The 18722-nt window shown below is 38.8% G+C and overlaps 1 long non-coding RNA gene across 1 annotated transcript; it reads right to left on the bottom strand.

Annotated features, from left to right (window-relative positions):
- Positions 1–3836: 3836 nt before the first annotated feature.
- On the bottom strand, positions 3837–5661 carry LOC107974119 (uncharacterized). The gene is made up of 2 exons (XR_001716666.3): positions 5339–5661; positions 3837–4300 (listed from the first exon to the last, which is right to left on the bottom strand). It is a non-coding gene; the product is annotated as an uncharacterized LOC107974119 (long non-coding RNA).
- Between the last annotated feature and the right edge of the window lie 13061 nt (positions 5662–18722).

Genomic DNA, 18722 nt, shown 5'->3' with positions numbered 1-18722 from the left:
TGTGATTCCTAGATCTATATCTATCTTTATTTATTTAGATGCTGGAGGAAATGCACAACATGTTAGCAGTGTCTGTCTCCCACTTTCATATTTTAGTTAAATATGCAAAGAGGACTTTTTAATTGTTATGAAAAAAACTAACATTTAAAAATGCCCCATGATCTTAATGTGCAAAGTTTAGAAAAGCTAATCATTGTTTTCAGTTGCTTAAGTATTCTCCATTTTACACAAAGCTCCATAAACTGAATACTATAAATTTCCAAAATAATTACCAAAATCTAAGTTAATGTCTCTAAACACATCATCTTAGCAATAGTATACGCAATATAGCTAACGTGACCACATCATTTTACAGTCTGCCTATTTTTCTTCTTTTTGCTGCATTTTTTCTACGAATGTTCAAGCTTTCTTTCCTCTCATTCAGGAGAAAAATAACTAAAGGTAGTGGTGTAAAAGCAAGCAACAGCTCTTCCCTAGGATGAGACAAAAAGAAATACAATGTATTTTTTAAATGATATTTGGTAACTTCAAAGTAGAAGGAAAGAATTTTTTTAAAAAAAGATTATATTAAAAGCATGAGCAGTTGCCCTGAAGCGTAATTCAATGTTTATCAAATTCTTTGTGTATTTTTGCTGAGCTGGAAATGAGTAGATTTGGTCTCAGATGAGGAATATTCAACTGTCTATGATAAATAGTCTTCTTTACACCAAATTCAAATGTGCTTGTTTTGTTTCTTTTCAGTTTCATAAGAAAGGGAGACAAGACTGAACTGCTGAATGTTTCTTTTTGATCTTATGCACTATTTCAGCTGACAGAATAAAAGAAATGTCTGTTTACTTAATTTATTAATTTATTTGAAAAAAAAAAAACAACCCTGTTGGCTGCGTTAGCCCGTCTTCTTCCTTAGAGAACAGCAACTGCATTTATAACAGGATAAAAAATTGTGGGTTCAATTGCTCCAACATTTTCTAGCCTATTTTGATAGCACTTGGGAATATCAGCCAATCTTTTAAAGATGGTTTTTTTATGAAGCCTTGAAATAACCATTCCTGTCTGACATTTTAAATCATTATTGTCTTTCTAGGGATAGTTGATGAAATATCTGAAAAATGTCTCCTGATAATTGATTAATTCAAATTGCTGATTGGAAAAAAAAAAAAACTAACCCTAAAGCCAGTAGTCTCAAGGGGAAAGCTGCCTGGCCAGCCCAATACAGGCCCTGGGGGCACTACTTGGGGATGATGGCCCCGCACTCAATCCAGAGCCAGTCCCTGGCCTAGCAGGCTCACAGCTTAATTTATAGTCTCCTCAGGTAAAGATTCATGGTAAATACTTTCCCAAACACTAATACATGTGACCAAAATGCCAACAGCATATCCAGTTCTTATTAATAATTCTCTCCACAGGCAAATTTCTATTTGAGGCCAAATTTCAATCAGAAGAGGAGTAAGGTGATAGTAATGGCTAGTGTCAACAATCTGTAATACCTACTACACCAGCTCCATGTGAGCATTTATATTCTACATTGCTAATCACTACTTCTGATTGATATATGCCCTTTTAAAAAACAGATTATTAAGTATTCAGTCTGGCTACAGTCAAGGGTTGTTGGGCACGAGTGTATTTCTTATCCGCATGGTGAACTTCATAAACTTTTTAAGTAGTTTACTCCAGAGTTTAGTTATATTTTTCTCTTTCCATATTCTGAGGAGGAACATCTCACCTCTAGAACAAAAACTACGTAAGCACAGAAAACTTGTCTGTCTTACTCACCCTGTGCCCTGTCTGCACCGCCCTGCCCCCAAGTCTAGAAAAATGTCTTAATATTGTAAGCACTAAAAAAAAGTAAATGAATGATAGAAAAAGCATCTTTTATTTGCAGGCATTCCTATACTACACAAATGTTATTAGAAAAATGACATATACTAAGTACCTGTATTTAGTACTTGTGGATTATTCCTCCGGCGGAGGAGCTCAAAGGAAAGAGCTCACACAATGCTTGCCTTTGACCCAACAATTTAAATTAGACACCCTTCTTCACTTTATTATTCTCTCTTAACTTTCTTTTCCTTCAGCACTTACTACAATTGGTAGTTTGCAGTTTATTCATGCTTATTTATTTAAGATCGGAATCATGCTCTGGGAAGGCAGGGACTATGTCTATTTTATATGTAGCTCATGTCTATAGCCTGCCTTTAATGGTATAGGCTCCATGATATTCATAAAAATTGCCTTGAGTATCTTTTTAAGACAGAGTTTTGCTATGTCACTCAGTCTGCAGGGCAGTGGCTATTCATAGTCACAATCACAGCTCGCTGCAGCCTTGAACTCCTGGGCTCAAGTGATCCTCCTGCTTCAATCTCCGGAGTAGCGGGGACATGTTATGCAATTAGTTCACACGGTACTTACATGCCTTGAGATTTATGAGCCAGATCTATCTTGCAGTCACAGGAAGAAAAAAATAACTTGATGGCTTTAAATAATGAGCTATTTTGGAGGACAGGCAGCCATCTCAATACCCCAAAATCATACCGTATGGGGAAATGCTGATCCCAGGTAGACTATGGGTCATTGGTGTTTCCCAGGCTAGCTATAGGAGGAAAGAGCAAGGAAACAATTTAGTTTATGTTTATTCTGTAAACTTGAGAGTTAAGATTAACTTATTATATTTTATAGAAAGCTAGTCACATGCTTAATAATCACTGTGCTTCTTCCTAAAAGTTGTTCATTTCAGCTAATAGTTAATGGTGCACTTTGCCTTGACTATTGAATTTTGCACATTTAAATGTCATTTACATCTGTCAGCTTTAGACTTTATTGTGTCATGATAGCCAATTCACAGAAATAAATCAGTTATTTAAAAGTAAAGTATAAAAGTAGTGACGAAAATTGTAATATAAATAGAACAACACTGTAAATGTAAACAGGGAACAGGAATTCAATGCAAATATCAAATATGAAGCTGTATTTGCTAAAACAAGTGAATCTTGATGAATATGTGAAAATTGGATTTTATCAGACCAGCAATCAATTTGCCTCTAGTTTCTATTGCATTGTCTGTTACAAAACTTTGTTAAAGAATGGCAAGAAGCCACAGGAGCTTTTGCATTGCTTTCAGAGTTCCGTGACCTTTCTGATAAACCAATTGAATTTTTCCTGAACAAGCACAAAATAATGCTTTCTAATATGAAATTGATAAATTTTGTCATTTAAAGATGGAGAAGAGACTAAAACTAAATAAACATTATTCAAAGTTACACATCAAAAAAAGAAATATAGAAGTCACATTATCACTAAGAAATTTCTGAAACCAGCTCTAAGGTTAATGATCATTACCATGCTCAGGAAGAAACTGTAATTAGCTACTGGCAATTTCATAATCCAAGTGAACTGCTGTACATCATATAATATTAATGGCATACAGCACAGAAGAACAATGTCTTATCAGGAGTACATGCTAGCAGATACTTGGCTTACATTTGGAAAGAATCAGGTGTGCAGAGTATCTATCAGCGCTTGATAGAAATATGCAGAAATATATGAAAGAAAAGTGCTCAATGACTTATTGGCTAGTTTATGGCTCCAACCCCATGCTAGGGGAGGTTTTCCATGTGGTTAACAATTATTCTGTGAACTATGATTTAGGCTAGAAAGACATGAACAGCAGTATGTGCTCAACAAGAAAATATTTACATGGATAAAAATGAATGTCTTTTATGCATTGCTTTGTCCCCAGAAAATAGTTGGTGAAGTAGTTAATACATTCAAACTGTGGCCCCAAGTGTTTATCTTTTAAGCATGCTTTGTGAAGAAATTGGGAGCAAGCATAAGTCTCCTTTTCTACACGGAAGTAAACTATTTATTGAGGTGAAAAGTTTTTACACAAATTTTTGAAACCAGGGTTGAGATAAAAGCATTTCTTTTCTTCATGACACCAGTAATGCCATTTTTTTAAAAGTAGTTTTTTCAAGTGGCATATCTCAATGGTATATTCTACCTTTTAGTAGCCTTATATCAAAGTGTAAATTTAATCATTTTAAATATCGTGTCTGTCAGAGTTTCTTAAGAAAACCAAACTATGGTATAAATATCCTAATCAACAAGTTCCATTTTAACACTTGATTGTCTCACTCATGATATAAATCAATGACATTACAGGACATATTTATACATCATAGTAAAAAGACAATATAAATAAAAACAAACAAATCCAAATGCTGTTCACAAATCTTCAGAAACACCTTCCAGAGCCAGATGGAATCAAAGTGGAGCAGGACTGCATTCGTCATCAACTCTGAGGCTATAACAGAGGACATTCCAGTTATTAAGTGTGATGTTTTCCACTCTAGTACCTGACTTACTGCTGAGAAAGAAATACTATGCTTTCTGGGTACATGTTTAAATGATATATTTAGAATGATCAGACAGAGGTCCTGAACAATTCTACCAATCCCGATGACCAATAATTATGATTAGGGCTATTTCAGCAGAAATAGAGTCAGGAAAGAAATGGACTGCATTGGGCTCTTTATCTTGGAAAAAAATTACAGAAAACATCCCTTTCACTGATATGAAACAGTCATTATTAAGTGAAAAATATTATGTTTTGGATGAACCTTGAGGATAATTATGCTAAGTGAAAAGAGCCAGACATAAAGTGACAAATATTGTATGATTCAACTTATATGAGATACCTAGAATAGCCAAATTCACACAGACAGAAACTAATATAAAGGCTACTAAGGGCTAGGGGGAGATCAGAATGGAGAGTTAATGTTTAATGCGTGCATAATTTCTATATGGAGTAATGAAAAAGCTATGGAAATGGATGGTGGTGATGGCTGCATAATATGAATGTATATAGTGCCACTGAATTGTATACTTTAAAATGGTGAAAATGGCAAATTTCGTTACAGTTTGCCACATTAAAGTAATTGTTTTATTACGATTTTTAAATTGTGATTAAAATGTACTTAAAGCCAGGCGTGGTTGTGTGCACCTGTATTCCCAGCTACTCCGGAGACTGAGGTGAGAAGGTCGCTTGAGCCCAGGAGTTAAAGTCCAGCCTGGGCAACATAGTGAGACCCTATCTCTTAAAAAAAAGTACCCCAAATTGTTAGCCTTGTGGGTACCAAACACCCAGTTACTGATCTGTTAATGCTGGAATCCAGCTCTGGAAATTCTCATTAGGACTTTTGAGGCATCATTTCTACCAACTGGAGGAAGTGAGAGTGGATTGGAAAAGACCAGGAAGAGGGCTAACCCTGAGAAATTAGGGCTAGGAGGTGAAAATTGAAACTCCTTGTAGTTTGTTGTGGGGTGTCCACTTTCCTCTTACCTGCAGAGACAGAAGCCAAAAAGAAATGTAATGTAGGGTTTTCTTCTCACCAAGGAAAATTCTGTGGTAGGCAGCAGAAGCACATTTGTTGCTGTTTGATAGTTCTGTACTTATTTTGCACTTTTACTCATTCGGTATGTTAAAAAGAAAGCATTTGGCTGTAGAATCCCTTCTTTAGGCAAAGTCATCAAAATAAGAAGCCTTTGGAACTTCAATGAAAGACAGAAATTCTTCTCAGACTGAAGATGGCACTATGGTTTAAGTGTGTTCCCCAAAGGTCATATGCTGTAAACTAAATCCCCAATGTGACAGTGTTGGAAGGTGGGGCTTAATAAGAGGTGGTTAGGTCACAAGGGCTCCGCCTTCATGAATGGATTGTTGTTGCTAACGTGGGAGTGGGTCAGTTACCATGAGACTGGGCTTGTTATAAAAGTGAGTTCAGGCCCCTCTTGATCTTGCTTTCTCTGGAGCATCCTTTCTTGACCTTCCACCTTCCTTTTCCACCTTCCACTATGAAATGATGCAACAGGAAGGCTCTCCTTAGATGCTAGCACTTTGATATTGGACTTTTAAACCTCCAAGACTGTAAGAAGGAATTATTTTTCTTTATAAATTACGTAGTGTGTGGTGATCTGTTATAACAACACAAAATGAACGAAGATGGCATTTCCTAAAGTGGGGACCATGAAATATTAATGGGTGTTCCATGAAAAAAATAAATCTGTGGTCAAATAAGTACAGTTGACCCTTGAACAACCTAAAAGTCAGGGGCACCAACTCCATACAGGCAAAAACCTTCATGCAACTTTTGACTCCCCCAAAACTTCACAATGAATACCCATATTGTTGGAGGCTCAACAACTGAAATTGCTGTAGAGGTTTCTCTACTGCAGAACATTCCAGAGTGCCTTTTGAATTTACGAAAGATTTAGAGTCCTTTTTAAAATGTTGCCAACATGGCTATAGGTCTTAAAAATCAACCCTGTTTATGCTTTTCACAGAGAATTTTGTGAATGTGTGTTTTCAGGAACACACTTTGAGAAAGGTTGCCCTCAAGGAATTTATTGTTATTTATTTGCTTCTCATGCATGCTTCTGTGATCACTGCAAATATCAGTGGCTCAGTTGCTGACAAGTGATCATAACACTTTTTGTTATACAGTATGTTTAATATTTATTTTTCTTATTAAAAAGACAATGCAACCTTGTTGAAGAAAAGCTAGGAAAAAGTTCAGCAAGAAGAGTAACATAAGATACCCATGACCCCACTGTCTAGGGGTAATCACTGTTAACAGCTTCTGTGTATCAACTCAGCTCTCTTCTTTTTAATAAATATATATACACTTATCCACTACAGTGGCACCATTCACTACAAATTGTTTTTTCACCTGATTTTTAAATTATCAGTCTACTACAAAGTTCTTCCCATGTCAGTAAATATTCATCCTCAATATGGTTTTCAATGATAAAAATATTTTATATGTGTAACTATATATGTAGAATGTTAAAATGCAGGTCTGAACTATCAGTACAAATGTTGTAGGCTTAGGAAATTCATACATGCTTTCATTCATTTTTTTTTCTTCTGTGTTACATTTTAATGCAATTTTAAAGAAAGGATTTAGCCCTTCTTTAATCCCTTCACAGCTGCATTTTGACTAACATAGCCACAGCTGATCAAGGCTGTGTGTATTGTTAGCACATTTGCCTATAAGGTAATGTTGACATGAACACTTGAAAATGACTGTCCTTTTCTGAGACTCTTATTAGCAGTTCACAAGTATTTATTTATGCATTGACTGCCATCTCATTGCACATTCTGGACTGTAAATGGTGGTTAGCAACTAGAACACAAAGTTCAATACAGAAAACGGGAAAGACACAAAACTCCTTTTGAAAGGAATTTGGCCTTTGAATGGAAATTTATAGGAGAGGTTCCAAGATGGCCAAACAGGAACAGCTCCAGTCTGCAGCTCCCAGCGTGAGTGATGCAGAAGACAGGTGATTTCTGCATTTCCAACTGAGGTACCGGGTTCATCTCACAGGGGCTTGTCAGACAGTGGGTGCAGCCCACTGAGCAGGGTGGGGCATCGCCTCACCCAGGAAGTGCGAGGGGTTGGGGAATTCCCTCTCCTAGCAAAGGGAAGCTGTGACAGATGGTACCTGGAAAATCAGGACCCTCCCACCCTAATTCTGTGCTTTTCCAATGGCCTTAGCAAACATCACACCAGGAGATTATATCCTGCGCATGGCTTGGTGAGTCCCACGGCCACGGAGCCTTGCTCACTGCTAGCACAGCAGTCTGAGATCGAACTGCAAGGCAGCAGCAAGGCTACGGGAGGGGAATCCACCATTGCTGAGGCTTGAGTAGGTAAACAAAGTGGCCGGGAAGCTCAAACTGGGTGGAGCCCACTGCAGCTCAACCAGGCCTGCCTGCCTCTGTAGACTCCACCTCTGAGGGCAGGGCATAGCTGAACAAAAGGCAGCAGAAACTTCTGCAGACTTAAACGTCCCTGTCTGACAGCTTTGAAGAGAGTAGTGGTTCTCCCAGTGTGGAGTTTCAGATCTGAGAACAGACAGACTGCCTCCTCAAGTGGGTCCCTGACCCCTGAGTAGCCTAACTGGGAGACACCTCCAGTAGGGGCCGACTGACACCTCATACAGCTGGTGCCCCTCTGAGATGAAGCTTCCAGAGGAAGGATCAGGCAGCAACATCTGCCATTCTGCAATATTTGATGTTCTGCAGCCTCCACTGGTGATACCCAGGCAAACAGGGTCTGGAGTGGACCTCCAGCAAACTCCAACAGACCTGCAGCTGAGGGTCCTGACTGTTAGAAGGAAAACTAACAAACAGAAAGGACATCCACACCAAAATCCCATCTGTACGTCACCATCATCAAAGACCAAAGGTAGATAAAACCACAAATATAGGGAGAAACCAGAGGAGAAAAGTTGAAAATTCTAAAAATCAGAGTGCCTCTTCTTCTCCAAAGGAATGCAGCTCCTTGCCAGCAACGGAACAAAGCTGGACGGAGAATGACTTTGACGAGTTGAGAGAAGAAGGCTTCAGGCGATCAGTAATAACAAACGTCTCCGAGCTAAAGGAGGATATTTGAACCCATTGCAAAGAAGCTAAAAACCTTGAAAAAAGAATAGACGAATGGCTACCTAGAATAAACAGTGTAGAGAAGTCCTTACATGACATGATGGAGCTGAAAACCATGGCACGAGAACTACGTGATGCATGCACAAGCTTCAGTAGAAGAAAGGGTATCAGTGATTGAAGATCAAATGAATGATATGAAGTGAGAAGAGAAGTTTAGAGAAAAAAGAGTAAAAAGAAAGGAACAAAGCCTCCAAGAAATATGTGACTATGTGAAAAGACCAAATCTACATCTGATTGGTGTACCTGAAAGTGACAGGTAGAATGGAACCAAGTTGGAAAACACTCTTCAGGATATTATCCAGGAGAACTTCCCCAACCTAGCAAGGCAGGCCAACATTCAAATTCAGGAAATACAGAGAACATCACAAAGATACTCCTCAATGAGAGCAACTCCAAGATACATAATTGTCAGATTCACGAAACCTGAAATGAGGGAAAAAGTGTTAAGGGCAGCCAGAGAGAAACACTGGGTTACCCACAAAGGGAAGCCCATCAGACTAACAACAGATCTCTCGGCAGAAACTCTACAAGCCAGAAGAGAGTGGGGGCCAATATTCAACATTCTTAAAGAAAAGCATTTTCAACCCAGAATTTCATATCCAGCCAAACTAAGCTTCATAAGTGAAGGAGAAATAAAATCCTTTACAGAAAAACAAATGCGGAGAAATTTTGTCACCACCAGGCCTGCCTTACAAGAGCTCCTGAAGGAAGCAAGCACTAAACATGGAAAGGAACAACCAGTACCAGCCGCTGCAAAAACATGCCAAATTGTAAAGACCATCAATGCTAGGAAGAAACTGCATCAACTAACGAGCAAAATAACCAGCTAACATCATAATGACAGGATCAAATTCACACATAACAATATTAACCTTAAATGTAAATGGGCTAAATGCTCCAATTAAAAGACACAGACTGGCAAATTGAATAGAGTCAAGACTCATCAGTGTGCTGTATTCAGGAGACCCATCTCACGTGCAGAGACACACATAGGCTCAAAATAAAGGGATTGAAGATCTACCAAGAAAATGGAAAACAAAAAAAAGCAGGGGTTGTAATCCTAGTCTCTGATAAAACAGACTTTAAACCAACAAAGATCAACAGAGACAAAGAAGGCCATTACATAATGGTAAAGGGATCAATTCAACAAGAAAAGCTAACTATCCTAAATATATATGCACCCAATACAGGAGCACCCCGATTCATAAAGCAAGTCCTTAGAGACCTACAAAGAGACTTAGAATCACACACAATAATAATGGGAGACTTTAACACCCCACTGTCAACATTAGATAGATCAATAAGACAGAAAGTTAATAAGGATATCCAGGAATTGAACTCAGCTCTGCACCAAGCAGACCTAATAGACATCTACAGAACTCTCCACACCAAATCAACAGAATATACATTATTCTCAGCACCACATTGCACTTATTCCAAAACTGACCACATTGTTGGAAGTAAAGCTCTCCTCAGCAAATGTAAAAGAACAGAAATTATAGCAAACTGTCTCTTACACCACAGTGCAATCAAACTAGAACTCAGGATTAAGAAACTCACTTAAAACCGCTCAACTACATGGAAACTGAACAACCTGCTCCTGAATGACTACTGGGTAAATAATGAAATGAAGGCAGAAATAAAGATGTTCTTTGAAACGAATGAGCACAAAGACACAACATACCAGAATCTCTGGGACACATTTAAAGCAGTGTGTAGAGGGAAACTCGTAGCACTAAATGGCCACAAGAGAAAGCAGCAAAGATCTAAAATTGACACCCTAACATCACAATTAAAAGAACTTGAGAAGCAAAAGAACTAACATCCAAAAGCTAGCAGAAGGCAAGAAATAACTAAGATCAGAGCAGAACTGAAGGAGATAGAGACACACAAAAACCCTTTAAAAAAATCAATGAATCCAGGAGCTGATTCTTTGAAAAGATCAACAAAATTGACAGACCACTAGCAAGACTAATAAAGAAGAAAAGAGAGCAGAATCAAATAGATGCAATAAAAATGATAAAGGGGATATCAACCCCAATCCCACAGAAATACAAACTACCATCACACAATACTATAAACACCTCTCTGCAAATAAACTAGAAAATCTAGAAGAAATAGATAAATTCCTGGACATATACACCCTCCCAAGACTAAACCAGGAAGACGTTGAATCCTTGAATAGACCAATAGCAGGTTCTGAAATTGAGGCAATAATTAATAGCCTACCAACCAAATAAAGTCCAAGACCAGACGGATTCACAGCTGAACTCTACCAGAGGTACAAACAGGAGCTGGTACCATTCCTTCTGAAACTATTCCAATAAACAGAAAAAGAGGGAATCCTCCCTAACTCATTTTATGAGGACAACATCATCCTGATACCAAAGCCTGACAGAGACACAACAAAAAAGAGAATTTTAGACCAATTTCCCTAATGAACATCAGTGTAAAAATCCTCAATAAAATACTGGCAAACCGAATCTGGCAGCACCTCAAAAAGCTTATCCACCATGATCAAGTAGGCTTCATCCCTGGGAGGCAAGGCTGGTACAACATACACAAATCAATAAACGTAATCCATCATATAAACAGAACCAAAGACAAAAACCACATGATTATCTCAATAGACGCAGAAAAGGCCTTTGACAAAATTCAAGAGCCCTTCATGCTAAAAACTCTCAATAAACTAGGTATTGATGGGACGTATCTCAAAATAATAAGAGCTGTTTATGACAAACCCACAGCCAATATCATATTGAATGGGCAAAAAACTGGAAGCATTCCCTTTGAAAACTGGCACAAGACAAGGATGCCCTCTCTCACCACTCCTATTCAACATAGTGTTGGAAGTTCTGGCCAGGGCAATCAGGCAAGAGAAAGAAATAAAGGATATTCAGTTAGGAAAAGAGGAAGTCAAATGGTCCCTGTTTGTAGATGACATGATTGTATATTTAGAAAACCCTATCACCTCAGCCCAAAATCTCTTTAAGCTGATAAGCAACTTCAACAAAGTCTGAGGATACAAAATCAATGTGCAAAAATCACAAGCATTCCTATACACCAATAACAGACAAACAGAGAGCCAAGTCATGAGTGAACTCCTATTCACAATTGCTTCAAAGAGAATAAAATACTTAGGAATCCAACTTACAAGGGATGTGAAGGACCTCTTCAAGGAGAACAAACCACTGTTCAATAAAATAAAAGAGGACACAAACAAATGGAAGAACATTCCATGCTCATGGATAGGAAGAATCAATATTTTGAAAATTGCCATACTGCCCAAGGTAATTTATAGATTCAATGCCATCCCCATCAAGCTACCAATGACTTTCTTCACAGAATTGGAAAAAACTACTTTAAAGTTCATATGGAACCAAAAAGGTGCCCGCATTGCCAAGACAATCCTAAGCAAAAAAAACAAAGCTGGAAGCATTAGGCTACCTGACTTCAAACTACACTATAAGGTAACAGTAACAAAAACAGTATGGTACTGGCACCAAAACAGAGATATAGACCAGTGGAACAGAATAGAGCCCTCATAAATAACACCACACATCTACAGCCATCTGATCTATGAAAAACCTGACAAAAACAAGAAATGGGGAAAGGATTCCCTATTTAATAAATGGTGCTGGGAAAACTGGCTAGCCATATGGAGAAAGCTGAAACTGGATCCCTTCCTTACACCTTATACAAAAATTAATACAAGATGGATTAAAGACTTAAATGATAGACCTAAAACCATAAAAACACTAGAATAAAACCTAGGCAATACCATTCAGGACATAGGCATGGGCAAGGACTTCATGACTAAAACACCAAAAGCAATGGCAACCAAAGCCAGAATAGACAAATGGGATCTAATTAAACTAAAGAGTTTCTGCACAGCAAAAGAAACTACCATCAGAGTGAACAGGCAACCTACAGAATGGGAGAAAATTTTTACAATCTACCCATCTGACAAAGGGCTAATATTCAGAATCTACAAAGAACTTAAACAAATTTACAAGAAAAAAATCAAACAACCCCATCAAAAAGTGGGCAAAGGATATGAACAGACGCTTCTCAAAAGAAGACATTTATGCAGCCAAAAAACACATGAAAAAATGCTCATCATCACTGGTCATCAGAGAAATGCAAATCAAAACCACAATGAGATACCATCTCACACCAGTTAGAATAGCAATCGTTAAAAAGTCAGGAAACAACAGGTGCTGGAGAGGATGTGGAGAACTAGGAACACTTTTACACTGTTGGTGGGACTGTAAACTAGTTCAACCATTGTGGAAGACAGTGTGGTGATTCCTCAAGGATCTGGAACTAGAAATACCATTCGACCCAGCCATCCCATTACTGGGCATACACCCAAAGGATTATAAATCATGCTGTTATAAAGACACATGCACACATATGTTTATTGCGGCACTATTCACAATAGCAAAGACTTGGAACCAACCCAAAAGTCCATCAATGATAGAATGGATTAAGAAAATTTGGCACATATACACCATGGAATACTATGCAGCCATAAAAAAGGATGAGTTCATGTCCTTTGCAGGGACATGGATGAAGCTAGAAACCATCATTCTGAGCAAACTATTGCAAGGACAGAAAATGAAACACAGCATGTTCTCACTCATAGTGGGAATTAAACAATGAGAACACTTGGACACAGGGTGGGGAACATCACACACTGGGGCCTGTCGTGGTGTGGGGCAAGGGGGGAGGGATAGCATTAGGGGATATACCTAATGTAAATGACGAGTTAATGAGTGCAGCACACCAACATGGCACATGTATACATATGTAGGAAACCTGCATGTTGTGCACATGTACCCTAGAACTTGAAGTATATATATAAAAAAAGAAATAAAGCTGCAATGAACATTAAAAAAAAAAAAAGAAATCTGTAGAGAGCACCACCACTTTCCCAAAGATGATGCTAAGTATTTCCTTGTGCCACCCAAAACTCTATTTGTAATTATGTTCATATTTCAAAAGCTCTTGGAGATCAACAGAGATGGACAATTATACTCTGCTGGTGGAACCACTGTTTCTCAGGGAGGAAAGAATATTGGTGAAAGACAGACATTTCTTCTTCAGCCTTTTTCAGTGATCCAGATGAGATTTCTCTCTCAACTGTTAGTCATATCTTACCTTTATTTTCTGCCTCAATACCACCCAAAGAAATCATAGTGGAGTCAGGTTTTCTGGGAATTTAGCTAAACCACACCTGAGTACCAACTCTTTGTCCAGGGGAGAGGGACGGCCCCTCTGATGAAATAATGAACTCACCTAGACTTGAGGACCAAGTGGATCAATGACTTGAAGCTCCTGAAGGTAGAGAGTTTACTCCAAATTAGGAATTAAAACTATGAGCATAATCAAGGATAATTCAAAAATAAATTAAAAGATGGAAGTGTAATTTTATTTTTAAAATACACGAGCATTTAATTCACTTCGAGATATTGTTTCCAAACTATAAACATTTTCAATCAAGCGCAAGAATAAGCACAAACTGATAAACAAGGGATTAAAGATAACATGCTTCAAGAAGCAGAGCTAGCCTAATTCTAAAAACCGTTTTGGGGTACTGACCACATATAAGTTCCTCTTTCAATCTGCCAAATCACTCAAGCAACCTAAGATATGTTATCATTTCTAGGGACATTTTTATAGACGAGAAATAATCTTGTGTTTCCTCAAGGAGGCTTTTATTGCCAATAAATACAAAACACACACACACACACACACACACACATACACACATACATACACACAAACTTCCACCCAGTTTCATGAAGGATATTTTAAAAGCAACAGTTAACACTATTGCAAATTAACATTTTAGAAACTTTCACAATTTAAAATGAGTCCAGGAGCAAAAATCCCAAAAGAATACTTAATTAATGCTCAAAAATAATTGTTGCTTGAAACTCTGTTCTTTAGCCAACACATCTCCCAGAAACAAGACCAATGTATATTTGTCAATATGATGTCATTTTAAGTGCAAACAGAAATATACAAAGATATGAGGTCATTTTATGTGAAAACACAATATATTTCTGTGTCTTACTCATCACTTAACAGATTATTTCATCTGATGTCTTCATTTTACAGATGAAAAAATCCGTCCCAAGGAAGCTGAGTTGAGTTGCCCAGGGTCATATAGTCATCTGTTGGCAAATCTGAAACTAAAATGTCTCCCAGGTCTCCTGATGCCTAGGCTGGATTTAACTATCTTGCATGATTAAACCTATCTGTGTAATAACAGTATACATACCTATTTATAAAATGCACAATAGCCCTTATTGAAAATTGTGCTCCTCATAAGTCAGATCCTCCTGAAAACCTTCACCTATCCTTCAGACTTGGTCAGCAACCCCTTATTCACTCTTACAGATGTATGTATTGTTTCAGCAAAGCAGTAACCCAGATGTAATTTTACATTTAATTATTGTATTAGTCTGTTTTCATGCTGCTGATAAAGACATACCTGAGACTGGGCAATTTACAAAAGAAAGAGGTTTATTGGACTTACAGTTCCACGTGGCTGGGGAAGCCTCATGATTATAGCAGAAGGCAAGGAGGAGCAAGTCACATCTTACATGGATGGCAGCAGGCAAAGAGGGAGCTTGTGCTGATCAAACCATCAGATTTTGTGAGATTTATTCACCATCACAAGAACAGCACGAGGAAGACCCTCCCCCACGATTCAGTTACCTCCCACCATGTCCCTCCCACAACACGTGGGAATTCAAGGTGAGATCTGAGTGGGGACAGAGTGAAACCATATTAATTATATAATCATAAGATTGTAAACTCTATGAAGCCAAGAAATATGTGTGATTTTGTTCACCATTATATCTCAAGCACTTGGCATAGTATCTGGCATGAAATAGATGCTTAATGAACTATTTATTGAATGGATGTTGATCATTTGTGTTGGTGACTTTACAAGGTTAACATTTTTTTCCATGTTGAGGACATGGGCAAACTGTCCTATGGCTTGTGGCTGTGATGATGCATGGCAGCACTGGGGTGCTTCCGACTGGTCTGCTAAAGACTATTAATAATTTTTCTATATCTGCCAATAGGAATCTTATTTATTTTTGTCTGTGGCTGTGTTTCCTGTCCTTCAGGGCACAGTGAAGCCCCATTTGCCTCAAGTTGTTTTTCTAATGATTTTCCTTTGCCCATATCCTGAACCAATTTCTGGTGTATCAGATTTCCACAGAAGACTGTACTCAAGATGGCAGACCAAAGCACACATGCTGATCTACAGCTCCCCTTGAGAGTCTATTAATATTATAGTAATTTAAAATGAAAAAAAAATTTTCCAGCAATAATAATAATAATAAAATGGCAAGGGACCCTTCCACTGATAAGAGAGCTCAACACATTTCTGAAATGTGTGAAGAGAATGGAGAGTGTTGGCCATGAAGCAGACAGGAGGCAGGAGCCACCTAGAAAATAGGCAGTGAGGGCTGCAGCTGTGGTAAGGAGACTGGAAATGACATATATCACAGTACAGAAATGAGAAGTGAGGCAGAGAACAGAAGGATTAATAGAGGGCGGTTTTCCCACCTCCCTCCCAATTCCAGCAGAATTGCTTGCAGAACTGTGACAACCCAGCAATTACTCCAAGACAAAGATTCTTCCCCAACAATCTCTCTGGGAAGAACTAGGGCAGCCACCACGGAGCTTAGAACCCTAGAGGAAAACCCTGATCATTTTGGCCTTAGGGATTCCCTAACATCATGGCTGTGCAGGGAAACCTGATGGTCAAAAAGTCCCTTTGCCCATATTCAGAGCTTCTAATCAGCCTTTCTATTCCTCATTCTTCAGGATGAATGAACAATTAAAGCTCAACACATATTTGAGAAAAGTGAACACAATGATGTAGAAAGTTCAAATTAAAAATAAACAACAGGTTGGGCACAGTGGCTCACAGCTGTAGTCCCAGTACTTTGGGAGGCCGCAGCAGACAGATTGCTTGAGCCCAGGAGTTCGAGACCAGCCTGGGTCACAGAGCAAGACCCTGTCTCAAAAACAACAACAACAAAAACTCAGAAAAATGTATAATGGAGGAAGAAAAATGTTTAAATAAAACATATTACTGAAAAACTTCTCAGAATGATGATTCAAGAAGCTAGTCTATCCATAAAATAGTAATAGGATGCTATAAAAAAGAATCAAGGAAAATAGTTCTTGGAAATTGAAAACATAATACCTGTAATATTGAAAGGTTGATAATAAAGATGGTTAAATTAGCCTGGCTCAGTGGCACAAGCCTCTAATCCCAGCACTTTGGGAGACCAAGGCTGGAAGATTCCTGGAGGCCAGGAGCTCTAGACTAGCTGGGCAACATAACAAGACCCTGTCTCCACAAAGAGTTAAAAAATTAGCTGGGTGTGGCACGCAGCTGTATCCTCAGCCACTCGAGAATTTGACTCTGGAAACGTTTTTCCACTGAGGGGCTCAGTTGTTGTGACATTGGAACCTTAGAGAATGAAGGGTAATCAGACCTCACCACCTGGTTCTAGATAGACACAGTTAGGATAATGTAAATGGTTATTGGTTTGGAACATTTAGAATCAACCTGTGAACAAATCACAGGAGACTTGGCTATGTTTAAGGAATGCAGTGTAAATGTCATCAACCTTGACATCATACAAATAGAGGTTCAGGTGATGAGGTTGGGAGGTGAAGTTGCAGCCAAGGTATGAACACTTATGTCTTCATCTCAGTGAGCGGGCAGCCATGGGAAACTGTCTACAATTGACGGAACAAGAAATGGAGATTTAAGGTGTGAACACATGAAGAAGGCCAGTGAAGGAAATGAGAATCATGAAATTGCTACACTGGGAAGAGGCGGGAAAGGGACGTGGGAGTCATATAAGTTAGCTAAATTCTCTATCACTCAAGGAAATCAATAAATAAGGCCTAAAATCGATAAATCAAGATATAAAAGTAGAAGTTTATTATTTAGTGCTGTGGAGATGCCAACTGAAAGAAAAACAGTAACATATTAAGAATCACTGCCTCGGCTGGGCATAGTGGTTCACACCTCTAATCCCAGCACTTTGGGAGGCCGAGGTTGGTGGATCACCTGAGGTCAGGAGGTCGAGATCAGCCTGGCCAACATGGTGAAATCCCATCTCTACTAAAAATGCAAAAATTAGCTGGGCGTGGTGGTGGGCGCCTGTAATCCCAGCTACTCGGGAGGGTGAGGCAGGAGAATTGCTTGAACCCAGGAGGTGGAGGTTTCAGTGAGCTGAGATTGCACCATTGCACTCCAGCCTGAGTGACAAGAGCAAAACTCCGTCTAGAAACAAAAACAAAAACAAAAACAAAAAACATTGCCTCAAGACAGCAAAATTAAGATAGGAAAGGGTAGAGTCCAAGATTGTTGCTTTGCAGTTCTAAGTTTTTCTGTACTAATTTAACCACAGGCATGTTACATTTATAAAACTTTGAACAATTGTATTTGTAAAAAAAAAAAGTCTCAAAAACGAAGAGCTATGTGGGACATGTAAGGGATGAAAGTGAGACAAAAGAAGACTATAGTAATCATATTAATTACAAGGGAATCTGGGATCACCACCCACTGTTCGACTGCCTAATTATGGCCACAGTGAAGCCCCCCAAGATTATTGATTGAGGGCCAGTGTGGCAGTTCAGCATGGAAACACACAGAGCACACAAACTCTCTGGGAAGAACTAGGGCAGCCACCACGGAGCTTAAAACCCTAGAGCAAAACCCTGATCATTTTGGCCTTAGGGATCCCCTAACAATGGCTGTGAAGGGAAACTTGATGGTCAGAAAGTCCCTTTGCCCATATTCAGAGCTTCTAATCAGCCTTTCTATCCCTCATTCTTTAGGCTGGCCAGGAGACTGGGGCAGAATACTAGAGAACAAGTCCAGTATAATAAGATAGTAACATAACAACCAATCCCTAATTAATGTCAGAGGGCGTATCTCCCACTGCCTGACATCTCAGGCGCCTACCTTTTGCCCACTTCACCCACAGTCAGTGCAAATGGAGCATCAACTTGACTGCTGTGTAAGGGAACCCGGGAAAAAGGACCATTTTGCCAGTGACCCCAATTCTATTTGAGTGTAACCACCCACTGCTGGGGATTGAGGCTGTTGTTGGAACTGTCCCAGGTTTTACTTCCTCATTGCAATTTCCTGGCAGCCCTGCTCCAA

Source organism: Pan troglodytes, chromosome 3, assembly GCF_028858775.2.
Source record: "Pan troglodytes isolate AG18354 chromosome 3, NHGRI_mPanTro3-v2.0_pri, whole genome shotgun sequence".
In the NCBI taxonomy this organism is placed as follows: Eukaryota; Metazoa; Chordata; class Mammalia; order Primates; family Hominidae; genus Pan; species Pan troglodytes.
The sequence above is the reverse complement of the archived record's forward strand: the minus strand, read 5'-3'. Positions and strand labels throughout refer to the sequence as shown.